The 27,257-nt window shown below is 42.0% G+C and overlaps 1 protein-coding gene and 1 pseudogene across 1 annotated transcript in view; both read right to left on the reverse strand.

The window, feature by feature from the left end:
* LOC125282699 (splicing factor 3B subunit 4-like) overlaps positions 1-14,536 on the reverse strand; it is a 74,159-nt pseudogene extending 59,623 nt beyond the window's left edge.
* The window catches only part of JAK2 (Janus kinase 2), a 267,922-nt gene that overhangs the window by 192,489 nt on the left and 48,176 nt on the right, over positions 1-27,257 (reverse strand). The gene's annotated exons all lie outside the window — the stretch shown is intronic.

Raw genomic sequence — 27,257 nt, forward strand, 5'->3', positions numbered from 1 at the left:
TTCCTCTCAGAGCTCATAGCCAAGATAGAATTTCCTCTCCTGATGAACAGATACTCTTTTTTAGTCACACAAAACTCTGAAACTATTTAAGAAGGATTAAAAAATATAAAACCCAGGTACTTTCTATTTTGCTGACGCTGTAGGAAAGCCCAGGGCCAAATTTTGCTCTTCATGATGTCATTTCCTTAAGCCACGATTTTTTAAGATAGTATTAGTTTTCCTCCTCTCTGCTTGGATTTCTGCCTTTTAACCTGTATTACTGGTGTTGATCTTAGCATATCTGCACTTTTATTCTGAACCACCTCAAATCCTTTTTTGAAAATACATCGTGAGAAATAAATCAGTACAAATGTGATTTGAATGCAGCATCTAGTAAAATAGAACGAATGGTACGGACCTGTTGGAAATCCTTAGCCATCCTTGGAATGGGCTCTTTTAAGGCTGGACAGGACAGGCAGGCTTCCCTGGGCCAAGACTTTTATAGGACTCCTTATCATTTGCATAAACCAGCATTAAAATACATGGCCCAATCCTGGTTCAGACTTAAGATCCTTTGGAGGTCATATCATCTCTGCTGCTCTGGCTGGAATCTGTGTCTCTGACAAGCCTTGTGTGCATGGTCCATCTCCCTCCTGGTTCCTGGCTTGCTGTTCCCACATTGGCTCCCCCAGCACTGATCTTTTTCCAACGTTTACTGGCATCCCTACTAAGAACCATTTTCACCCAGCGAATCCAGCAAGCTGGCTAATTCCTCCAAAAGCCAAGTCTTGTCCACTGCCCAGATCTGAGCAAGCCTGCCTTGGTCCTGGCACCACGGGGGACACCATGAGAGTCACATAGGAATCAAGGGAATTCAAAACACATGCTTGTTTTCCAAGTCCCTCTATCAATACAGTGCAGACTACAGAACGAAAAACAGCCAAAGAAGCACTTTGTAATTATAAGAAAGTATCAATTCTATACATATTAGTGCTATAAACTTGAAAAAGATAAAGACAGGTAGCAATGTTAAACATGTCTCAACACCTGTGCAAGAGACAATTACAAAGTATCTTAATGCCCTCACTATCTCTCCTCAAGTAAAAGCTCAACTTTCTGAATTTCTCCTAAATATCTCATTCATTCACTCATCAGCTGGTTATTGGGCATCTGCTATGTGTCAGGTCTGGGCTGGGCACTGGGGATACAAGAATGAGGAGAAATAATGAGCTTATTGTTTAGCGGGGGGGGGGTAGAGTTCTGCTCACAGCACGAGTAAACACGGGGTGTTGTGGGCACACAGACAAGAGCCCCTTGGGTGTCCTGCAGGAACAGGATGAGTTCCCAGGGTAGGGGAGGCCTGAAGATGAGGAGGGGCAGGACTGGAAGCTGCTGTGGGGGTGACAGGAATGAACTCGAGGTGGTGTGGGTGGAGACAAGAGGAGTGGACAGAGGAGAGTTAAAGAGGAGGTGAGCTTGAGGGGTTTTGATGAGGAGGGGAGAAACATGGATTATGGTGGGGTCTGCTTTCAGCAGAAACGTGGCACCTTCACTGTGACAAGCAACACAGGAGGAACATGGCAGGGAAGGAAGACGATACATGGCATCAGTTATGCTTCTAATGGATAGAGCAGAAAGAGGGAGAAAAGACAAGGAGAAAGGAACAGGGGAAAAGAGATTGGGAGGTTGAAGATTGATGATCCCAGGAGTACTGACAGCTCCACTGACCACAGATGCTGGAGCAGATGAAGATGACCCCAAACACACTTGCCCCTTCTTACTAGTTGGGTGTTAACTCTACAGCCCTACACCCAGTGACCTGGATGACATGGTATGTGTGCTGGGAGGACTCCATTTGCCTGGACTAGAAGCAAGTCAAGTGCCTTGGAGAAAACTTCAGCAAAATCACCTTCTTGGCCCAATTCCCCAGGGCCCACAACTCAAAGAAAGGAGGAACAATAAAACCCAAGGGAAATCATTGAAAAGAGGGATTCTCCGAAAGCCCTAGAGTTGTAGCCCAAAGGCCTCTTTTTCTCTGGTTCCCACTTGACTTTCTAAAGGTAGGTACAGGGTGCCCTTCTTCCCAAGTAAAAGGCTCAGCGCTCTCAATGTAGCAGCATGTAGGTGACCACATGACCAAGAGTCAAGCCAAAGTAGATTAATGAGCCACAAATAGGCTGGACGAAGCAAACTAACGCCAACAGCTCAATTCAAACTGTTGGACTCAAGTAAGCAGGCATTTTATAGGAGAGAGAATGAACACTGATCTTCACTCCAAATGCAAGGAAAGGCCTTCCTAACCTCTGATTTAAACTTGTCCCAATACATTTGATTCTCGGGGGTAAAACGAGCTGGAGCCTCTCTAAGAACGCTCCATCCTTGGAAGAGTTTGACAAATCCCACAAATGTAAAGACCAGTCATATTTTGCTTTTGACCTGCTAGCAGCTGACCTAGGCAGGTGGAAGTATGGAAAGCCTGGTGCCTAATTCAGAGTGACCACCCAGAGTCCCACTGGTAAAGGTCTCAGGAGAGATGATGGGGTGTTTTTGAGAGGAAGAGGAAAAACAAAGAGGTAGCCTTTCACCCAGATATGGGGACAAAGTAAACTCAAAGTAGATGAAGATAGAGAATTATGCTTTTTTCAAGTCTACACGCACACACAACTGATCACCTTCTGAACTGTGAAGACATTAGTCTAAATTCTATTTACAATTATTCCTTGACGCTAGAAGATTCGGGTTGCAGAAATCTTTGATGAGTCAATGAGTATCATTTCCTAGAAAATTTACAGATTGCATTTATGTAAAAACAATCAAGTCTTACACAGGCGTGGGCATGTGTCTGCATGATAGTAAGGTTGACCTGTGTGCGTATGACCTCTCGGAGTTGAGGATGAGTCACAGGTATGTTCTGATTTCGCTTTAACATAAAGAAAGTAGAGTTATGGCCTGCCAGCTTCTGACAAATGTTTCCTGTAGCTTGTTCCTAGCATTTCTTTGTGCAGTTAACCCAACACTGAAAGTGAGTCCTTTCAAGATGAGCTTCCAGGGAGACCCTTCAGGTAATCTTTTTCCCAGAGAAAGTGTTCTTTGCCATCTTCCTCTAAGAGAACATAATAATCTATTTTAGGGAAGCATAAAAGATAGCTCTCTTCCAAGGAACAGTGGCTTCTCAAGACCCCTGGGGTAAGAGGCGGAAGGAAGAGGGCCTTCAAAGCAGGTCTGGACTCAGAAGGCCTTTATTTTTCCAGAGATTAGTTTTCTCTCCTAAATGTCTACAATAGCCTTCTAATTTGGGGCCCCTGGAGGTGTTCTTCGCAGTGGCCCTGGGTGAACACTGCTGCTATGAGAGACTAAGACCTGACTCTAGGCTTCTCAGAAGCCAGGGGAAGGAGGAGAGTTTAGTAAGAATTGTGTGCAGTTAGCTGAGATGAAGAACTATGAAAATGTCCGAAGGGAAGGAGAGGTTTTCCTGGTACTGAATTCTGAAAGTCCTTGCAGGGGACACTATTCAGAAACACTGAGTGATTTGTTGGAGAATGTTTTCAACAACAGTTGCCTGGTAAGTGCAAAAGCTGGAAAACAAAAAAAAATTTTTTTAAGATTTTATTTATTTGTTTTTCAGACAGAAAGAGAGCACAAGCAAGGGCAGCAGCAGGCAGTGGGAGAAGCAGGCTCCCTGCTAAGCAAGGAGCCCGATGCAGGACTTGATCCCAGGACCCTGGGATCACGACCTGAGCTGAAGGCAGATGCCTAACCAACTAAGCCACCCAGGCATCCCTGAAATAAAGTTTTATCTTGTAGTGACCATTCATAAAAGTAGAAAGCATAATATTCAAATTTAATTCAATAAAGGAGATTTTGTTTAGAGTTGACTTGGGTTAGACCACATTAATACTCTTCCAGTGGTTGAACTTGACTCAAAGAAAGAATCTAAAATTAATAGAAGAGTGCATAGATGGTATGTCCTCTGAGTTATATTTCCCAAGTTCATTTCTCTCAAAAGGGATTTTAATAGGAGTTACAAGGGTCCAGATTATTCTCTTTAGCAAGGTCCTGGAGTGTTTGTTGATAATATATACCAGGATCCGCAAACCACATCTTCTGGGTCAAATCTGCTTCAGTGTATGTTTTTGTATGGCCCATTTGGAAAGAATTTTTTTTTACATGTTTCTAATGGCTGGAAAAAAATCAAAGGAAGAATAATATTTTGTGACGTGAGAATAATATGAAATTCAAATTTTAGTGTCTATAAATAAAGTTTTATTGGAACACATTTACATTTCATCTATCAATCCTTTCATACTACAACAGTACAGTAAAATAGTTGCAATAGGGACTAGATGGTCTGCAAAGTCCAAAATATTTACTATGTGGCTCTTTACAGAAAAAGTTTACCAACATCTGGAATTTACTGCTGACTGATGACAGACCTCAAAGCTCTTGAGATAAGACAAGTGAATTAAAGAATTCCCTAGTAGGAGCCACACTTGGACTACCAGGCTCAAAACAATTTAGAGAGTCAGAATTTCCTTCAAGAAGTCTCACTTAATCGTTTTACCTTTTAATGGTTGGCTTTCCTCCTATTTGTAGAAATAAGAAAACAGACCTCAGATGTTAAGTAATGGCACAAACAGATTTCCAGGTACATAAGGTATAAAAAGCAGGTCCGTAGAATCTTCACTGGCAATATTATTGAAATAAACAAATAGAGAAGAAAATCCCCAAATTTACCAAGTACGTAACCAAATAGGAGAAAACACCATGGGTACTTTTAATGTTATTGAAGACTGATCTAGGTCATAGATTCAAAACTTGGTTGGTAACCAAGGTAAAATAAATAAATAAATAAATTAGGGGAGCCCTAAGGATAAGTCAGTCAACAATGTCATAAGAACTCTCAGCAATTATGCTCAATGTTCAAATGAAATACAAGAAGAGTACGCAGGCCTGGAAACAGTCAAAGTCAGGATTTACAGAGACAGGAAGAGCAGCCTGGGCTTGTCATTTACAAGGGCATTGCGCTGGGTCGGAGAAACTGAAGTGCAGCATATGATTGGCTGAGTGGAGAGAAATCTTTCATCTCACTCTTCTGAAGTTCCACAAAATCTCGGCCGACAAAGCAGAACCCAACTAAAGACTACACTCAGCCCAGACCAGCTATTTCCTCCCTGGCACCTACACCCATATTCTTGGTCTACGGAAAAGTGGATGGAAAGCAGCTCAGTGCTCTTAAAAGGTATCGAATGTGAAAGATATCCCGGTAAAGGTGGAAACAATAACAATCTGAATTGGTGGCATGAAGGAAATGTAAGAGATGATCAGTTAACGCAGAAGGAAAACACAAAGAAATTAAGGGAGTTAAGAGAAAAGATGATACATAAGAAGAAAAATAAAGACAATCCTCTGTAAGGATAACTGGTACCCTTGCAAAAGCTGATGGAATCGAAATAAGTATTCAGAAACATAATACCAGAGATTTTCCTTGAAATGGTGGCAGAACCGACTGAAAGAACCCATAGTGCTCTTTAAATGAAGAGCTAATGTTAAAAAAAGAAAAAATCAACATTTGATTCCAAGTTAGTGAACTTCAAACATGAATAAAGACTATTTCAGGCATATAGACAGAGGAAGCAAGACACCTACAAGGAGGAATAACCAAGTTAGTCTCTAAAAACTCTTTAGCAATGTTAAAAGAAGAATACTTGCAAAGTGCTGAGGAAAAGGGTAATCCAGAAATATTACAGACTACAAAGTTGTTGTTTAAATAGGCGGATACTATGCTCGAAATTTAAGAGAACTCAGGTCACATGGAACCCGTAGGATTCTTGGAAAAGCGACTTACCTATATAATCCAGCCAATCAAATTCCACTCAGGAATGGAAAAGTTATGGTAAAAGGGCTAATGGTGATCACAGAAGTCTTTTAAATAATAAATTAAGACTAAACACCTGGGAGAATTATAACTAATCAAGAATGCCAATGTTATAATTCCTGGCAATTAAAATATATGAGCAACGAAAATCAGGAGGTAAATGCAAAGAGAGGCAGGAGAAAATGCAGGAGTTCCTACTCTGTTTTCCTAACAAAGGATCCATCTGTCCCATCAAAAGTGAAGCACATTTTCTCTTAAAAGTGACCAACTCTTAATGATTTTCATAATTTCTTTTCCTAACCCTAAAAGGACAGTCTAGAAAATATCTCTTGCGATAAAAAAAAAAACCTATTTGAAATTCAGTTTCTATTGCTTTTGTTCTATTCAACTAAAATTAAAGGTATTATTTAGAGTGTGATTTTACATACAATTCAAGTAAAATTAAACAATAATATTATTTATAACACTATCTCATGTGTAGGTAAACCCCAGAGCACCCTATTCATCTATGCCATCCATCTCCTTTACATCTGTGTGCAGAGAGAAATAACTGGAAATACGTTGACCCAATGCCACCCTCATCTGGGGATACAGGACTTTGGGTGGTTTGTTGTGTTTGTTTTTTCTTCTTATAGTTTTATATTTCTTGAGCTTTTATGTATTGTTTTGGTCACTTTTAAAATTTATACACAGTAAAATTCACTCTTTTTTGGTATACAGCTATTTGAGCCTAAGCAAATGCACAGTCAAGTAACTTTCACTGAAATCAAATCTTCATCACACCAGTCTTGTCTCGTGCTACTCCTTCGTATTCCAGCCTTCCTCCCACTCCCTGCCCCTCCAACCACACTCCATTCCCTCTTCCTATAATTTTAGGCCTTTTCCAGAATTTTATATAAATGGAATAACAAAATACACATAGCCTTTTGGGTCTGGCTTCTTTCACTTAATGCAATCTATCTGAGATTCTCAACGTTAGCTGAACATGAAAATCACCGGCGGAGATTTAAAAACCCCGATGGCCAGGCCATGCCCAAACCAGAAATTAAAGTAAATCAGAGTCTCCAGGGATAAGACCCAAGTGTCAATATTTTAAAGCTTCCCAGGTGATGCTGTGGACAATCAAGGCTGAGGACCACTCAGCTTATTTCCAAACTGCTTCCAACCCCACAATTCTATGAGTCTACTTTCGGCTTTCCCAATTTGTTAGATTCACTCTACTGGGGTCGGATCAGCCTCTGTTGGGGGCTGGGGGCAAGGGCTCTCCTGTGCACGGTGGGTGTTGAACAGCACCCCTGCTTCAACCCACCCTAGATGCCAGCAGCACACTCTCCAACCTGAGCTGTGACAACCAAAAACGTCTCCGGGCTTTGCCAAACATCCCCTTGGGGGCAAGATCCCATCTAGCTGAAAACCACTCCTTTACTGCAAAGCCACAGCAAGCCAAACACAGCTCAGGGCAACTGAGACGCCTTGATAACACGCAACATTTTCTTTTGTGTTTATCCTACCTGCTAATGTCTCCACTCCCACTTTATTAAGCCAACTAGGAAACTCCGTGTCCACTTTAATTTTGAGATCAAGTTGCCAATAACCAGCAGAGGGCACCTCTAAATATTGACTGATACTTCTAATTTCTCTGGGTCCCTGCGGAGAGGTGATAAGATCAAATTTGACCCCACAACCCGTGTGTGTGGGACCAGGAGACAGTAGGGAGGAAGACAGGACCAAGGACTAAAGAATGATCTGAGGAGAGAAAAGATAACAAAAGAGAGCCAGGGAGCTGGCCCACCAGGCGGTCAGAGACGTGGACCACGGAAATGGAAATTAGTTCCAGAAACTAAAAAGATTCCAGCTGCGTGAAGAGCCAAGGTCGCTTCCAGTTTCGCGGAGGGGGTATGGAAAAACACCTACCTAGACGTCTTCCTCCTTTTGCCTGGCCTAACCCAACTGCCCCTGAAAAGGAGCACATGACAAAGGCATGGACAACCTTTCCCCGCTTGTGACCTTGTGAGGGAGCCCAAGATATCCTGTTGCCACTGCCACAGTGGGACATAATTTAAAACCACCGTACTGTATTCAGGGCAGGGTACACCCTCTGGTTTTCTGGAGGGTCTAAAAGATCCATAAGGCTGTCTGTTGGCTCCTATCACACAAGCTTTGTGATTACTCTCAGGAAAATATCACCATTCACTCAGTCTTGAGAGCCATGAACTCTTCTAAAAATAGGTCTTGTGAAGTCAGCTTTGATTACACACTCCTTCTCATTTACGGGCAGGCTTGATTTCCCCTCTGACTTGCTTTTTTTCTGATGGCAACATAGTGCAAACTCCTTTCACAGGGGGCTTGGTCTGATGGTTCAAGCAGTTCTAGCTTGACACCTCTCTAGACTCTTGGCAAAATCAGAGTGGTGCCCATCTTACCAGGAGAACAGCCACCTAAGGGAACATCCTATCTTTTTGAGAAAAAAAAAAGTATCATATATTTTATCATTTTAAAATAACACATATGTGGAAGAAACCTAAATGATATTACTAAGTAAAAGAAACCAATCTGAAAAGCCTACAGACTATACGTTTCCAACCCTATGACATTCTAAAAAAAAGGCAAAACTATGGAGACAGTAAAAAGACAAGGGGCTGACGAGCATCAGAGGGGAAGGAGGGATGGACAGGTGGAGCACGGGGGATTTTGGGGGCAGGGAAACTACTCTGTATGACAATATAATGGTGGATACACGTTATTAAACATTTATCCAAACCCGCAGAATGGACGTTAAGAATAAATCCTGATGTAAACTCTGGATTTTGGTGGATAATAATGTGTTAGTATAGGTTCATCAATTGTAACAAACGTGATAATGAGGGAGGCTATGCACGAGTTAGGGCCGGAAGCAGGTGGGAAAGCTCTGTACCTTCTGCTCAATTTAGCTGTGTACCTGTAACTTCTCTAAAAACTAAATTCTATTTCTTAAAAACATGTAAAGAATACATACACAGTACAAAAAAAAAAAAAGCAAAGTACAGAAGAGTAGAAAAAAAAGGAGAAAATAAACAAAATTGATTTAATTTGAGGAACAAGAAACATTTCTACCAGTCTGATATTCCATTATTCTAATTAAATCAGTTGCATCTTCAAGAGTCCCCATTCAAATATAATTGTCTTTGGAGCAAAAGGTTTTAAACTTTAAATTATTCTTTGGAACACAGGTCAAGAACTCGGGCTCTAGAATCCAGCGAGTCTGGGTCGAGTGCTCCTACTCTGGCATCTGAGCTCTGTGACCTTGGGCAAATTAATCTCTTTAGGTGCCAGTTTCCATCACTGAAAAGTAGGGATGACAATAATAGTACTTAACTCAGAGTCTTTTATGAGAATTAAATGAGAAAATGCATGTAAATTTCTCAGGAAACAGTGTGGGGTACTTGGCAAGCATTTTTGATCCCTGTATCGTTTTTTTTAAAGATTTTATTTATTTATTAGAGAGAGAGAGAGAGGGAGAGAGAGCACAAGCAGGGGGAGTGAGTGCCTAGCTGAGTAGGAGCCCCACGTGGGGCTCAATCCCAGGACCCTGCAAACATGACCTGAGCCAAAGGCAGATGCTTAAACCGATGAGCCATCCAAGCCCCCTTGATCCCTCAATCTAAGAACTTCGTAATAATAATGTCTTTTGAACATACATTGGGTTTTAAAAGTCCTAAACTTTTGGAGTGCCTGTGTGGCCAGTCAGTTGAGCATCCAACTCTTGGTTTGGGCTCAGGTCATGATCTCAGGCTTGTGAGGTCCAGCCCTGAGGCAGGCTCCAAGGCTCCAAGCTCAGCACAGAATCTGCTTGAGACTCTCCCTCCCTTTCTGCTCCCGACCCCACTCAGCACTGGGGCTCGAGCTCACTCTCGCTCTCTCAAATAAATACATAAACAAAATCTTCAAAAAAGTAAAAGTCCTAAACTTTTAATGAACATTATGGTCTTTGGAGTATCTCTATACGTCAGTTTCAAAATACACTCAGTTCAGTGTAAGGTCCCTCCAAAGCATAATAAAATCTTAAAATAGGTCATTTTACAAATGAATAAAGTCAGTCCCAGAGAGATTAAGTGTCTGACCCAGTAGATATCAGAGCTGGGATTCCTTAGTGAACATATAGGAAGACTGCTTCTGGATCCATTTTTAAACCAATCTCTGATTCCAGAATTGGTTAATCCCGATGTAATTATGTCACTTGTTTCACAGATGGCACACCTTGGTGAATGATAAACTGTGGAAGCGTTGAGGCCACACGGGTCAAGGTTTGAAAGTTGTTTCTGCCTCTTATAAAGGGCACAGTGCCTGGCACACAGTCAGTGATTAATATCGGCTGATAATGCACAAGTTAATGTGTGAAAAGCATTGGGCTTTTATTACATTTTTTAGTGAGAGTGCGGCAGAATACAATTATGCCCAATAGTGAACTATTTATGCCTAAAAGCTACAAGACATTGGAGACAAAACTCGCACATTGAGACAAAAGCGGGATAGACAGGAAAGGACAGCACACATGAATGATTATGTCATTTGAGAGGGATACAGGTGATCATTTATTAAAAGGTTAGAAGACACCCTGAATCCACCCTGTGGGAACTAAACTGAGAGAGTTCTAGGACTTAGTTGATAGGGGATTCATTCAGATTGGGATTTTTCCAGAACAGGAGTTTAAGCAGCTTGGGCAGGTTTTATCTTCCCTTGCCACTTTGTTTTCCTCAAGGTGACTGAGTACCTTCTCATGGACGATGTCACCATATTGCACAAACCGAGCCGACGCCAACCAGGAACAACAGAATGGCAACATCGAGACTATCAATTACTCGGATATAATTTATGTTGTACTTCTGAAGAAAATTCAAATTTAATTCAATAGCATATAGATTTAAGTGGGTTCCCTCTTGAAATTTCTTCTCACAAACTTTGTTTTGTTGTTATTTGTGTTTTCCATTTATAGTAATGTTTTTCAAACCGAGGCTTAAGATGGTCCTCTAGACATAGAGCAGGAGGCTTGCAAGGAAACTTCTATCAGAAACAAACACCAGGGGCGCCTGGGTGGCTCAGTCCGTGAAGCATCTGCCTTTGACTCAGGTCATGGTCCCAGGGTCATGGGATGGAGTCCCGCATTGGGCTCTCTGCTCAGCGGGGAGTCTGCTTCTCCATCTCCCTCTCTGTGCATTCGCTCTCTCTCTCTCTCTCTCTCTCTCTCAAATAAATAAAATCTTTTAAAAAAATGAAAAGAAAAGAAACAAACACTAGTGACAAATAAGAGCTGGGGCAGGGCGTCACAAAGACTTCAGCCTTCGAAAGGTTATGTATATATGGGACTGGAGAATTCCTCCCTTCATGTTAAATTAAACTTAACCTCTTGTCCCAACTTCCAACCTAATCTCACCTTTTCATTGTCATGATGGGTCAGAGAGCAATAATGTTAAGGCTCAGAGTATATTTAAAGGGAAAGTGATAGGGGCGCCTGGGTGGCTCAGTCGTTAACCGTCTGCCTTGGGCTCAGGGCATCATCCCAGAGTCCTGGGATCGAGCGCCGCATTGGGCTCCTCTACTGGGAACCTGCTGCTTCCTCTCCCACTCCCCCTGCCTGTGTTCCCTCTCTCACTGGCTGTCTCTCTCTGTCAAATAAATAAATAAAATCTTTTAAAAAAATTAAAAAAAAATAAAGGGAAAGTGATGACTTACCATTCAGTGTAACACACAGTCCATCCTCATTATATGAGGATTCTGAATTTACAAACTCACCTCCAGCCTAAAAGTTATTTGGAACCCTAAAATCAATGCTGGAGGAGATTTTGGAGTCATTCGTGGACAAGCACAGAACAGCAAAAAATATGAGTCGTCTGACAGCACACGTTCCCAGCTGAAGTGTAAGAACAATGCTCTACCTTCTTGTGCAAAAGAGAGTCCTTCTCATAGCCCATCTAGGGCCATGGTTTTCACATTTTTTGGTGCTTTTTCTTGGTGATTTTGCTGTTTAAATGACCCCTGAGCATAATACTGAAGTGCTGTAGTGCTGTGTAGTATTCCTAAGCTCGAGAAGGCTGTGATGTGCTTTTCAGAGAAAATATGAGTGTTGGATAAGCTTCGTTCAAGCACAAGTTATAATGCTGTTGGCCATGAGTTCAGTGTTAGTGAATTGATAATAAGGTGCCTTTAGACAAAAACACATACAAAACTAGGTTAGGTATGCATCAATTGATGAAAATGTGACCAGTGCCTTTCAAGAACCAAACCCTGTTATTTCCCCTAGAAGCAATGGTTCAGTATTTGCTAATTCAGTGTTCACAGCAACAGTATAGAATATAACTAGTGCCAATAAAGAGAGTCAAGTGTCTCTCAACAATAGAGACCCCCAAGGATGAGCTAGTAGTTGGATCAATCATGCTGTGCCTTGATCTGAGATATCAACGACACACTTCCCAACTCCTGGCCCACAGGCTGCCCTTCAGTAATAGTAGAGGTGATTAGTCAGGCAGAGGTGGCCTGACAATGTGGCCTTTGAGACACAGAAGAGGCAACAGGGAAATACTCTTTGCATTCTATGTTGTCTAAGGCTTAGCAGAACTTTGCGAAATCAGAAGTATATCTCCTAGAAGTATTAAGTCAGCAAATGGGTGGTTAGAAAGTTCAAAACTGTATCAAGAAAAAGAATAAAGCCTATCAAGTATAAGCAAATACATAAATTCTAGGTTGTGTAGTTATGAGAAAATGTTTTGATACATTTCTACATTTTCTATTAAAAAACATATTATAATCAGTCAGAGAAAAAGGGACTTTTAGCAAGGTTTTAGTTCTCCATACAACAATTTTCAGATTACTTTAGTCCTTGGGAAATACGGTTTAAAAGCCTTCAGGGGGATGGTGCCTGGGTGGCTCAATTGGTTAAACGTTTGCCTTCGGCTCAGGTCATGATCCCAGAGTCCTAGGATCAAGCCCTACATCAGGCTCCCTGCTCAGCTGAGAGCCTGCTTCTCTCTCTCTCCCTCAGCTGCTCCCCCTGTTTGTGTGTGCTCTATCAAATAAATAAATAAAATCTTTAAACAAAACAAAACAAAACAAAAACCCAGCCCTCCGGGGCACGTGGGCAGCTCAGTTGGTTAAGCGTCTACCTTCAGCTCAGGTCATGTCCTGGAAACAAGCCCCGGGTCAGGCTCCCTGCTCAGTGGGAAGTCGGCTTCTCCCTCTACTCCTCCCCTGCTTATGCACTCTCCCACAAGGGTGAGCTCTCTCTCTCAGAGAAATAAAATCCTTTAAAAAAAATTAAAAAAAAAAAAAAGAAGTCCTCACTTGCCTTTTGGATCTTGGTGCTTCAGTTGCAGTTTTGAGCTGTAGACATCCCCAAGGCTACCTAGGTTTAGTGCACCTGGACCTGTACAAGATGTGAGCTCAGGTTCTTACAGTCTGTTGTCACGAAAGAAACATGAGGGCCTTCCCAAACCAGATTGCACAAGTAGGGGCAGAGCTCTGTCATCAGGCTGTAAATGGAAAGCTAGATTGGATACGGGCATGGGTCTAACTGAGAGGCTGGGACATCTGCAAGGAGAGTTGAGGAATGGGTCTCATTTTTTTTAAAGGGTATTACCAGCAGTATCAGACAAAGGAGGGAGCATACAGGTGGGGGCAGAGTTATCCAAGTAAGCACAAATGAGTAGAAAGATAGTAGACACACTCAAATGGGAGGCTTCGTTGGTGCAAACATTACCATATTGGAATGATTTGTATTTGGTCTAATTTCCAGCATGTTCTTCACTTTGTCATGCAGAGACTCAGGCTAGCCAAAGATGACATCTTATTCTCCCTTTGAGAAGAATCTCAAATATTTCAACATACCATTTTCAGCTGCTTTCTATCACACTCTGACTAACCAGGACAGCAGAAAGTCTGAGTTGAAGCACTAGGAGCATCACTTGCAACAGCAACAAAAGGGAAAACGCTTGATGTCCATAACTGGGTTCTGGTTAATTTCATCATGGTACATTCAGACAATGCTATGCGGCCTTTATTTATTTATTTTTTTAAGACTTTATTTGTTTAGAGAGAGAGGCAGTGGGGGGAGGGGGCGAGGGAGTGTGAGAATCTCCAGCAGACTCTGTGCTGAGTGCAGAGCCCGATGCGGGGCTTGATCCCACGACCCGGAGATCATGACCTCAGCCGAAATAAAGAGTCAGATGCTTCACCAATTAAGCCACCAAGGCACCCCAGCTATGCAGCCTTTAAAAAGAATGATAGAGATCTATGTGTGCTACTGTGGGAAGACATCATGCTAATAAAGGTGCATGGGCCGCACCCCTACAGTCCTAACCTCAGCAGCAGCTCTGGGGGCCAGTTCTGATGCATGATGAAGGTTTCTCAACAAATGCCAGCCCCAATCCCTCAGATTTTCTACCCCAGGAGTTTCCCAAAGCTGAGAGCTTTCTCAACACTGCCAGAGTGGACTGCAAGTACAAGGGAATTAACCTTTTAGGAAACCCTCAGCAAATGGGGTTGCCTCCCACCCTTTGGAGGGACAATTCTGAGGTACATTCTACATGGTTTCTTAGAGTCTCCATGACACTGGTCCCTATGCCCACTGCACTAGTCAACTTAGTAGTCTTGCTTTTTCCCCCCCTTTGGTTTTCTTTCTGTTTTCTTTCCTTCCCCCTATTTCATTTCAAGTTCTAGAATTACCAAAAAAAAAAAAAAAAAGGTAAAACTACAGCTACCTGTTCGTAAGTCCTTTACTCAAACTCTGCTTTAGGGCAAACCCAAATTAAGAGGATATGCATTCAAGGTGGACATAAATCAAGTTGCATAACCAGATACACAGTAGTTTCCATTTGTACAAAAACAAACAAAACAAAACACCCACAACAAATCTATAAGTTATATGTATATATGTTCATCTATATACCCAGAAATAAAAGTTTTCGAAGCAATCAAACCACAGGTGGTGGTTTCCGTGTTCTTGAAACATCTAACTTCCCCTTCAAGCTACGAGCTACCCTGTAGAAAAAGAGTAACCACGCAGAAATACAGCTACCTGTTTTTTAAACATAATCAGTGATCATCCCTACCCAAACCATCGTCAGAGAATAAGCATACAGTAAAATGAACAAATCTGAAATGCTCAGTTTGGTGAGTTTTGACAAACTGTATATACCCATGTATTCACCATCTCAAACAAGAGAAGAACACTTCTGGGTAAGTTCTCTCATGGCCTCCTCCTTTCAGTCGACTGCCCTCCCCACCCCTAAAAACCACTATCTGATTCCTACCATCATAGATTCCTTTTCCCTATATTTAATTTCATGCAAACAAAGCCACAGAGTATGTGCTGTTATTATGTCCAGACTCTTGTTTCACATAATGCATTGGAGATCCAGCCATGTGTCAATACACCAATATGTGCTTTTCCCTTCTCTTTTTTTTTTTTTTAAGATTTTATTTATTTATTTGACAGAGAGAGAGGCAGCCAGTGAGAGAGGGAACACAAGCAGGGGGAGTGGGAGAGGAAGAAGCAGGCTCCCAGTGGAGGAGCCTGATGCGGGGCTCCATCCCAGAACGCAGGGATCACGCCCTGAGCCGAAGGCAGACGCATAACGACTGAGCCACCCAGGTGCCCCTTCCCTTCTCGAAGGGAATTTAGGTTGTTTCCAGTTTGAGGCTATTAGATATGAAGCTGCTATAAATATTCTTGTACTGGTCTTTATGTGGACATACATGTTCATGTCTTCTCAGTAAATACCTGAGTGGATTTATTGGAACTTAGGGTAGATGTATAACTTTACAAGAAGCTGATCAACAATTTTCCAAAATGGTTGTACCATTTTACGCCAAATAATGAATTCTCCAGCTCCACTACACTTTTCTCAGAATTTTCTGTTGTCTCTCTTTTTGCTTTAATCTGTTCTAAGGTTTTCATGTGCATTTTACCCTGATAACCAATGAGATCTGAGCCTCTTTTCATCTGGTCATTCCTTTATTTTTTTTTTAAGATTTTATTTATTTATTTGACAGAGAGAGAGACAGCCAGCAAGAGAGGGAACACAAGCAGGGGGAGTGGGAGAGGAAGAAGCAGGCTCCCAACGGAGGAGCCTGATGCGGGGCTCGATCCCATAACGCCGGGATCATGCCCTGAGCCGAAGGCAGACGCTTAACGACTGAGCCACCCAGGCGCCCCTCATCTGGCCATTCCTATATCTCTTTTGGGAAGGTCTGACCAAGACTTTGCCCATTCTTAATTGGGTCGTTTGTTTTTATTATGAATTTCTAGGAGCTCTTTACATATTCTAGAAATAAGTCTTGTTAGATACATATAATGCAAACGTTTCCCCCCAACTTATGGCTTATTTATTCATTTTCTTAATGATATCTTTTGATGAGCAGAATTTTTTTATTTTCATAAAGCCCAATTTATCAATTTTTTAATTTTATGATTTGAAAATATCCTCCTATGTTCTTTTAGAAGTTTTATGGTTCTGAGTTTTACATTTAGGTCTATGAGTTATCCATCCATTTATATCCATTCAAGTTATCCATCTCAGTTTACATATAAAAGTCTTGCTCTGGGGTCACCTGGGTGGCTCAGTTGGTGAAGCGTCTGCCTTCAGCTCAGGTCATGGTCCCAGAGGCCTGGGATGGAGTCCTATTCAGCGGGGAGTCTGCTTCTCCCTCTGCCCCTCCCTCTGCTCATGCTCCCTCTCCCTCTCTCTCAAATAAATAAATAAAATCTATAAAAAAAAAAAAAAAGAAGCAGCAGCAGCTTGCTCTGGTTCATGCCCCTTGGTAACTGCCATGAGACCATGCCCAGGCTGCTGGAGGACAAAAGGCCAACGGAGCACACCTAAACTCCACCAGTCTTCCCAGCCAGGGATGAGCCAGCAGACACCTATACACATAAGCAACCTCAGGCAAGATCACCTAAGTTCAACCTTAATCAGCTAATCTGCACAGGCTCTTGTGCTAAACAATGAACGCTACTGAGATTTTGTCATTATTTGTTCTGAAACACAATTGTGTCAGTAGATAATCAATAAGTGAATTGATATCTACCAGTGTAATACGGCTGTAACAAAAGATGTATGGCATTTAGCCTTGAGACTAGGCAATAATAAATGCAGGCTGGAAAAATGGTGACCCATGTTTTTCAGTGGAAAAATATTTGGTAAAAGCATAGCCTGCAGTAAATTAGAACACAGAAAAAGTGCCAAATGAACATTCAGACATGAGCAAATATTTCCAGGAAGAATGTTGATGGTATCAATTGGCTCTACTACCTACTGTATAAAAATAAGCCACCGCAAGAAAGAGAAGAAATCAGAAAAGAACAGGCCAGTTCGCAGGCAGAATTTTCACAGAACATAGAGGGGCCAGAATTTGCTAAGTTGGGAAATGAAACTATTGCTTATGTCTAGCCTCTCAAGGCAGGAGAGTTCTCAAATTAAGATATGACCTCAGGACACAGACCAATTCAAGGTGTGGCTGTGAGACCTTTGCTGAGACATCTGGAAGATCTGAGGCAGGACAGAACAGATCCACTCAGTGGGCCAAAAGGGCTTCTGGGACTCACAGCGGTCGGGCATTTCCAAATTAGCACTGATTCAGTCCAAAGAGAGAGACAGGTTCCCCCAAAATTGGGAGGTATTTTTTTCAACACATGTAGTTAAGTCAAAATTTATATAAAACTCACAAATCACAGGGCGCCTGAGTGGCTCAGTTGGTTGAACATCTGGCTCTTGGTTTTGGCTCAAGTCATGATCTCAGGGTCATGAGATCAAGCCCCAAGTCAGGCTCTGTGCTGGGCGTGGAGCCTGCTTAAGATTCTCTCTCTCCCTCTGTCACTCCCCCACTCACATGCACTCACTCTCTCTAAAAACAAGCAAACTCACAAATCACTGAGATAGCCTAATGGCATAAGTAGCCAGCCCAAATTAAGAGGAACAGAAACTGCTCAAAATGTAAAAAAGGCCACTAGGCTTCCAATCTTATCCAGAAAGGAAACAGACAGAGAAAGTTGCACAGAGGGCATACTCTCTAATGCCATCTTCACAAGAGGTCAAGGAGAGCAATGGAAAATATGGGGGCCAATCAGAAGGCAGAGCCAACTACAGTGGAGAATAGAATGACAAACCATTCCCAGGTAGCAGAACTAGGGTCTAATTAGAAAACATTTCCCATCCCCAGACTAATGGAATCTGACAACATTTGCCCAGCAGGATTTCAGAACCACATGGACCCATATATGTGCCTCTCATTCTTCCACTTTGGGAATGGGAATGTTTATTGCATTTATCTTCTCCCTGTTTCACCACTGCATGTGGAGTGTGTGGGAGCAGATAATTTGTTTTTAGCTTTTAAGTCTCTGCATCAAGAAGAATCACATCCAGACTTAAAAATCATGAGAACCTGGATTTCAAGCCTGCTTCCATAATTGGATGAGACTTATGGTGTCCTGGGATGGGCTTGAGCTTATCGCATGTGGGAAATATTTGAATAATTTTAGCCAAAGGGAAAATTGTGATATTGTAAAAATGACCCTAACTGTTCACCCTCCTTTATCTACACCATTTGCCTTATAACTTTGCAAAGCTCTCTCACTGACTCCAAAATCAATAATGTGAACTGATTTGGCAATGAAGTATTAGCAAATGTGACATAAGCAAAGGCTTAAATTTGCTTGCATTTCAGGTCTATTCCTCCTCCTCTGCCTTGGCTACCTTAAGTTATCCTAGTAACCTCAGTAACCCCAAATGAGGCCATCCGAGGTCAGCCAACAGTCAGCCAATCCCCACAAATTCAAGCATGCCCAACCCATATCAGCAGAAGCACCTAGCCGACTTGCAGTTACCACAGATGTATAAGCATCCTAGGTGAGATAGACCCAGTCCAGGTCACCTGAACCCCACCGATTTCCAGCTAAGTAAAGATTTATTGTTGTGTCAGTCCACTAGGGTTCTGTGATAATTATGTGCCATTACTGTGGCAATGGATAACTGATACAGATTCTTCTTAGAAAGACTCAGGAGTGGGGCACCTGGGTGGCTCAGTCGGTTAAGCACCCGGCTCTTGGTTTTGGTTCAGGTCATGATCTCAGGGTTGTGAGATCGAGCCCTGTATCAGGCTCCGTGTCAGCGTGGAGCCTGCTTGGGATTCTCTCTCTCCCTCCTCCCTCCCAACCGCTCATGCCCCCCAAATAAATAAATAAATAAAATATTTTTTTTAAAAGAAAGAAAGACTCAGAAGTAACTAGCAACTTTCTAAAATCAAATATGTAGAGTCATTTACTTTAAGGAATATTTTACTTTCCTTCTTATGGCTTCTCATTCTCAGGAAAGGCTTACTTAGCTCATGTAATAAAGTCACGTGTGGGGGAAGCTATAAAGGTTTGGACAATTCTAGAACAAGTTAGTATTTTGCAACGGTTTTTCTGGAATTTGGGGCTAGGCTTCATCCTATCTTGGGTATATATTAGAAAGGGATGCAGAGTTTGCCTTTTAACCATACCATGGTCACATACAACATTTTACTAACAAGGCGACTAATTTCTAGGTTCTCCTTTTAGTAAAAGGGATCGCCTGGGATTGAGTGTGAACCCAAGGTATTGAAAGGACTTCTCTGTCTTTGTTCAAGCTCCTGCCTCTAACTCAAGAGATCGCCATCATCACCAACATCAGTACCACCACAATAACTCGGTGTTTAGTACGGAAGAGAGCCCTGCTAAGTGCTTTACATACATATCTTCGTTAGTCCTTGCAAAAGTCCTATCAGGCAGGCGTTCTTAATCATTTTATGAATAAGAAAACTGAGGCTCCATTCCCATCCTCCCACACACCAACGTCGCCTACTCAAATTCTTCCTTAAAGCTTCGCTTCAGGCATCACTTCTGCTAGGAAGTCACCCTTGATCTCCAATTCGGGTTTCTCGAAATTCCTACAGTAGCTCTTGCATCTGATTACGACACTAACCGCATTGTAAAATCTGGGTGATGTCTCTTTCTATGTCTGATGGCTGTTCCCAGACAACACTCCGTGAGGGGATGGAGCTCGTCTTAATTCATCCTCTTAGCCCCGCTGTGGCACGCAGATCCTGGTATAAAGTAGGTTTCCTACAGATGTAGAACTTGGCTGAAAAGGAAAGAAATGACACAGAGAACCAGGAGGCACAGAGCAGGTACACGGACCCACGCACAAAACCACAAAACCCATGAAGGACCAACTAAAACCTGCAGTCTAATGCCGTTTGGGTCCAGCAGCACAGCACGGGTCTCCACAGGCTGAGCACCTCAGATGCAAGGCCGTGGTCCCCATGCTGGGCCTGGCTGGAGAATACTGACTTTATCAGAGAGAGAGTCAGCCTCTCTTGGTACCCTGGCCACCACCTGAATCCCCAGAAAACTGAAGGACACTACGCTCATCTAAAGATGAGCCTCACTGCACTTTGTAAGTTCAAGAGCTTTTGATAAGATGACAAGTGGCCAGACTGTCCACTGGCCACTGGAAAGGGGAAGGAATTGGAATGCTGATTCTGTGCCAGGCACGGTTCCACATATTTTCATTTCACTTAAAGACAAGTATTGCTACACTTCCTTGGAGGAACAGCTAACTGCATTCTACAGAATAAGAGTGTGTTCAAATATCTTCTTAAAGCCTTCCTCGGGTCCGGAATTTTGTGCAAACAGCTTGTTGAGAACAACTTATAACAATGATAGTTCATTGGACAATAATTCTTTCTCTGACTTCACCCTCATACTCAGTTCGGTTTTATTACTATTTTATTTTTTTAAAAGATTTTATTTATTTATTTGAGAGAGAGAGAGAGGGCATAAGCAGGGGGAGGAGGGGCAGCAGGGGAGGAAGAAGCAGATTCCCCACTAAGCAGGGAGCCCCACGTAGGACTCGATCCCAGGACTCCAGGATCATGACCTGAGGCTAAGGCTTAACCAACTGAGCCACCCAGGCACTCCTACATATTTTTTAAATTGGTATCTCCTGTGCCAATTTTCTCTGAATCTAAGTCAGAGATAACTTTCCTTTGTATTTTAATTTGATAAAAGAGTTTTAAGTATAAAAGAAATTCTAAATGACTTAGCTTTTTAGGATGACATATCTGCAGATCATCTTATTTCTCCTGGTTTAATTTCTCAAGTCCAAATTCATTTGGAACTAATTGCACTTCCCAGATTGAAGTACTTCCCACTGTCTCACTGGTCCCTCAAAGTTTATTTTTTTCCTACAATCTTAGATCCTAGGTAACTTTCTCTTTGAGTTACCAAATCGGTGCAAGAAAATTCAGCAGTTGGGGTCATAAGTATATTAGGATCTAGTTAATTCCTTTGGCTAACTGGATCCAAAGTTACCTTGTCTCTTCCCTTTGCAACAGGAAACCACATGGGGTTAGACAATGCCAATGATCATTCAATGGGAAACTAACCAAGAGTATCTTTTGTTCTTTTCCCTCATTATTTTTTCCCTTGGATTTCTACCTTTTCACTATTTAATAGATATGTAAAGGATTGTGTGTCGTGTTGGAGGAAGGGTGGTAATATCCAAAGAAATATGCCAAATTCATTATCCCTTCCCTCAGATGAAAGAACTTTATCTTTTTTTTTTTTTAAGATTTTACTTATTTGAGAGAGAGACAGAGAGTGAGAGAGCATGAGCGGGGTAAGGGGCAGAGGGAGAAGTAGACTCCCTCCTGAGCAGGGAGCCCGATGAGATGTTCCATCCTGGGACTCCAGGATCATGATCTGAGCTGAAAGCAGATACTTAACCGAATGAACCACCCAGGTGCCCCAGATGAAAGAACTTTAAAAATTTTAAATATCTGGCAATTCACAGGAACGAAGGTTAAACAGGGACAGATATCTAACATCATCAATTTTCTTCCAAAGCAAAAAAGTCATTTTGTCAAAAAATATAGAAAGAGAACAAATGAACATTTATTTTTTTGTTTTCAGAAACTTTTAGTAAGATTCTCTATCACAAGCTATTTTTTTTTAACACAACACTTAAAATTCTCAAGCAAGTTACATTGGGGATAAAGAACCGATATTAACCATGAAAGGAGTATGTGAAATCGTGCTTTTATTGTAGAAATTGGGGAAGTTTCAATGCTGGCTATATCCTACGGATCAATACCAAGATTGATTACTTAACATTTTATATATTAAATTATGCATAACTCTTCCAAGTGATGAGTGCTAACTGGATGCAGATATACTACAGAAAATGCTCTCAAAGCTATGAATCAAGTATGTTTATAAGATGGTGACCTCAAAGCTATCAATTATAACCTCATAAAGAACCTGCCTCTTTGATTCTTTTCTTAAAAGATCTATTTATTTATTTGAGAGAGAAGGAGAGAGAGCGTGTGCACGCAAATGACAGGAAGGGAAGAGGGAGAGAGGGAATCTCAAGCAGATTCCTTGCTGAGTGCAGAGTCCATTTCGGGGCCTGATCCCATGACCCGGAAATCATGACCTGAGCCGAAATCAGGAGTCTCATGCTTAACCAACACAGGCGCCCCTGCCTCTTTGATTCTTAGAAAATGCAGCTGTAATTTTTGCTTCTTGGGACAAAGAGACCAACACAAACAAACAAACAAAAAAGACTATTATTAGATATTTTCATATAGGTACTGAAAATAAAGCAGAGAGTATAATCTTATCTTTCACAAAAACATGGTGCATTCGCCAAACCTGAACAGAAAGCTCTCCACAGCTGGATTCTAAAACTATCTGGGTTCAAAGCTGTCTGACCCAGCATGGCCCTGCGAAGAAAATAAGAAATCTACCTCTGAGGGAGGTAATATGTGTCAAGCAGCTAGCAGAAGCTTTGTACATAGGAGGTTTGCAATAAATATTAATAAATTAATATTTATTTATATTAATATTTAATTGATAATATTATAATAATTATATATAATATAATTATAAATAAATAATATTTATTTATATTAATATATAAATATATTAATATTTATTTATAGCTGCCTGGTTCCAGGTGGGAGAACGAGGAGCCGTACCTGTGGTTCAGAAAAAGACAAGGAAGCAGTGTGCCCAGAGAGAAAAAGGAAGTAGTTGAAGATTCCAAGGGAAGCCGCTGCAACAAGCTGAGAAATCGGGGTCAGTTCCGGGTGACCTCGAAGGAGAGGCAGGAAAGCAGAATGGGAAAGGTGACTGCAGGAATGATGGGCTGAGAAGCGGGAGCCTCTACCTGGAGACTGAAGGCAGAGATAAGGGGGATGGTAAGATAACGGCAAGCCAGGTCTCAGGAGCCCGTGTTCCTAGTTAGGGGTTAACTCTAGGAGAAAGTGCCTGGACAGCTTCCCCTCTGAGGCACCTGTGTGGCGCAGCCACGTGAGCATCTCACTCTTGGTTTCGGCTCAGGTCATGATCTCAGGGTCGTGAGATCGAGCCCCCTGTCAGGTTCCATGCTCAGTGCAGAGTCTGCTTGGGATTCTCTCTCTCCCTCTCCCTCTGCCCCTGCCCCCTGCTCCCCCTCTCTCAAATAAATAAATAAACCGTAAAAAAAAAAAAATTTTTAAAAACAAACAAAAAAACACCAAACTCCACTAGCTCTGAGGTCCTAACGATTTTTTACACTGAGGCATTTCTCTCGTTGAGGTGGCATAATTGGGCCAGAAAACATTTAGGGAAAAAAACAACCAAAACGATTCATGGCAAAATGATTAAACATCTTCAGTCTGCATAATAGATGAGAAAAATATGGCCATGTGGGTACCTACAAATAGGGTAAGTAAACTTATTTACCAAACCGAAGATATTCATATTGTGTCGATCAGACTTCTCAAACTTTCTGTGATGAAGAGCAAGATTTTGTTTATCTGTGTGATGCTTTGTCTTCCTAGTCAATTCTGGACTATGAAGTAGAGCCCGACCACATGTGACCAGGAGGCAGCTCATGCTACATGCAAGTCACCAAGGTCACCAAGTGAATTTAGTAACTCCTAAGGTTGTCTCTACTCTGTTCAAAAGGAGAGTCCAGGGGTGCCTGGGTGGCTCAGTCAGTTAAGTGTCTGCCTTTGGCTCAGGTCATGATCCCAGGGTCCCGGGATCAAGTTCCGCATCGGGCTCCTTGCTCAGCAGGGAGTCTGCTCCTCCCTCTGCCTGCCACTCTCCCTGCTTGTGCTCTATCTCTTTCTCTCTCTCTCTCTCTCTGACAAATAAATATATAACATCTTTAAAAATTAAAAAAAAAAAGAGGGGTCCACTGATCACGTGCTCGATGTCTCAGAAATGTCACATTCTGAACAAAATTTTCTAAATGCTCATTCCAATTTTCTGTATTTGCCTTGTTGTGGACTAGCAACAAGCAGTTAACAGACCAGCAACAGTCTGTACACAACATGTGAATAAGCCCTACTACGGAGAGTTTGATGTCAAATAATTGGGTCAGGTAAGGGATAGGAAAATCTCGATAATTTAGAGGCATTTTGACCTCCAGTTCAATATGGCCTATGCTTCTTCTCATTCTCAATATCCCATTGTAATGACAAAAGGACTCTAAACAGAAAAATAACTTGAAGCAAACATGGAATGGAAAGGAGGGTGCTGTAGACCATCTGTAAGAGTGAAAATTATTGGAAGATAAAAAGCAAATTGACAGTATAAATTACTAAGCCTAAAAAATAAGAGAAAAGACACTCCCCTCCCCCAAATGGGTTTCCCAAAAGAACCCTGGAATGACTCGAGATCAGAGATAACAGGATGGGGAGAAAGAGTGGACTCAGAGCCACCAGCTTGGAGATGTATTAACAGTGGTGTAGTGAACTGTACTGATCGCCTACCAGCACTCACACGCTCCTCTTTCCTGATGGAATTGCAGTCCTGTCTCACTTCTCCCCTAAGTAGAGCACAAGCCTCTGGGAAGACCAATCTTCTCAGCTTCAAGGGTGGGAGACATTGGCCCAAGTGCAACCTCATGTCCCTTGCTGGTGATTTGTTCAGGAAGGGGCATGTAACTCAGGACTTGCCAGTGGGATAGGTGAATATTTGCTGGGTAGAAATGAGAAAGTACGCAGCCCTGGTGTCAAAACAGCCAACCTACAATAGAGGGGAGCCAGCCGTAGGATGAAACCAACACCATATACAGAAAAACCAGGAAACCAGCAGCATCTGGGCCTTTGATGACACGGTTGAACCTCTCAACCAGCCAGTTCTGGGGCCCATCCTCTGGTTGGGTTCACTCTTAGTGAGACAAGATACTTCCTTATTCTTTAAGCCAGTTTCATTTGAACGTTATGTCCTTGCGGCTAACAGCATCTTAACGGATGTAAGTGGAAATAGCTAATTCTTTTCTCTCACACTGATTATGGCCTTTGCTCCAGAGTTAAAGACTCAGGGTAGAGTTTCCGAAGATAGAAACTCCCAGAGAAGATGCTGATTCCTTGCCCCAGTCAACCACTGGCATCCAGCTTTGCACCCAGAAGGGAAGGTATTGCAAACTCTAAAGGGAGTCGTGCCTTCATCAAATGTTTCTACCTCCATGCCCGCAAAGCCAGTGGAGCTGGAAAAAGTACCTGCAAATCAGAGATCTGATAAGGGATTCATATCCAGAGTATATTAAAAAACGTCTACAACTCAACCACCACAACAAAAACCCCAAAACAACACAATTCAAAATGGGCAAAGGACTTGAATAGACATTTCTCCAAAGATACACAAGTGGCCAATAAGTAAATGAAAAGATGCTCAACATTACTAGTCATTGGGGAAATGCAAATCCAAAACACAATGAAATACCACTTCACACTCATGAGGACGGCTCTAATAAAGACAATAAATTTAATGGAAAAGAACAAGTGTTGGTAAGGATGTAGAGAAATTGAAACTCTAGTGCATTGTAAATGGGAATGGGAATGGCCCAGCCACTGTAGAAAACAGTGCAGCTGTTCTTCGAAAATTCAACACAGAACGATATGATCCCGCAATTCCACTTCTGTGTATATAACCACAGGAAGTAAAAGCAGGAACTTGAACAGATACACACCAATACTCACAGCAGCATTACTCACAACAGCCAGAAGACTGAAACAACCTAGTGTCCATCAACAGATGAATGAATAAACAAAATGTGATCTATACATATGACAGGATATTATTCAGCCTTAAAAAGGAACGAAATTCTGATACATGCTATAACATGAACGAATATTGAAAACATTACATTAAGTGAAATGATCCAGACACAAAAGAACAAATATTGTATGATTCAGCTTATAAGACGTATAATAAGCAAATTCACAGAGACAAAAAAGTTTAACAGAGGTTAGCAAGGGCTGTGGGAAGCGGAGAATAAGAAGTTATTGTTTAATGGGTATAGAGTGTCGTTTGGGGTATTAAGAAAGTTCTGGAAATGGGTCGTGATAATGGATGCACAACATAGCACATCCCCCAAACCTGCCTCTCACCTCAGCTGGAGGCACCCTTTAATTATTTTCTGTCTTTACAGATTTGCCTATTTTGGACATTTCATATAAATGGGATCATACAATATTTAGTCCTTTGTGACTTGCTTCCTTCACTTAGCATGTTTTCAAGGCTCATCCCTGTTGTAGCATTACTTTCTATTTATTGAATCCTGGTTCTTACATTAACATAATTACTTATTTCCTTTATCCTGGAATAGACCCATAATAGTTTAAAATCAGCAATATCAGTATTATTTAAAACAGCAAAAGGGCGCCTGGGTGGCTCAGTTGGTTAAGTGACCGACTCTTTGTCCTGATTTCAAGGTGGTGAGATCAAGACCCTTGGCGGGCTCTGCACTCAGTGCGGAGTCGGCTTGAGATTCTTTCCCCCTCCTTCTCCCTCCCTCTCTACTCCTCCTCCGCTCCCACTTTCTCTCTCTAAAACAAATAAATAAAATCTTTTAGAATAGATAGGATGGAGAGAGAGATAGACAGAAAAAACAGCAAGAGGGCTCCTGGGTGGCACAGTCAGTTAAGCATCTGACTCTTGGTTTCAGCTCAGGTCATGATCTCAGGGTTGTGAGATCGAGCCCCATGTCAGACTCCACACTTCATGGGGAGTCTGTTTGGGTTTCTCTCTCCCTCTCCCTCTGTCCCTCCCTGCCACCCCCATGCATGTGCTCACTCTCTCTCTCTGTCTTTCTCTAAAATAAGTAAATTAATCTTGTCCCTTCTAGGGGTGCCTGAGTGGCTCAGTTGGTTAACCGTCTGCCTTTGGCTCAGGTCCTGATCTTAGGATCCTGGAATTGAGTCCACATTGGGCTCCCTGCTCAGAGGGGAGCCTGCTTTTCCCTCTCCCTTTTCCCCTGCTTGTGCATGTGCTCGCTCTCTCTCTCTGTCAAATATATAAATAAAATCTTTTCAAAAAAATTTTTAAAAAGTCACTTCCAGTAATGATTTTGTGTGG

This window comes from Ursus arctos, unplaced genomic scaffold, assembly GCF_023065955.2.
Source record: "Ursus arctos isolate Adak ecotype North America unplaced genomic scaffold, UrsArc2.0 scaffold_33, whole genome shotgun sequence".
In the NCBI taxonomy this organism is placed as follows: Eukaryota; Metazoa; Chordata; class Mammalia; order Carnivora; family Ursidae; genus Ursus; species Ursus arctos.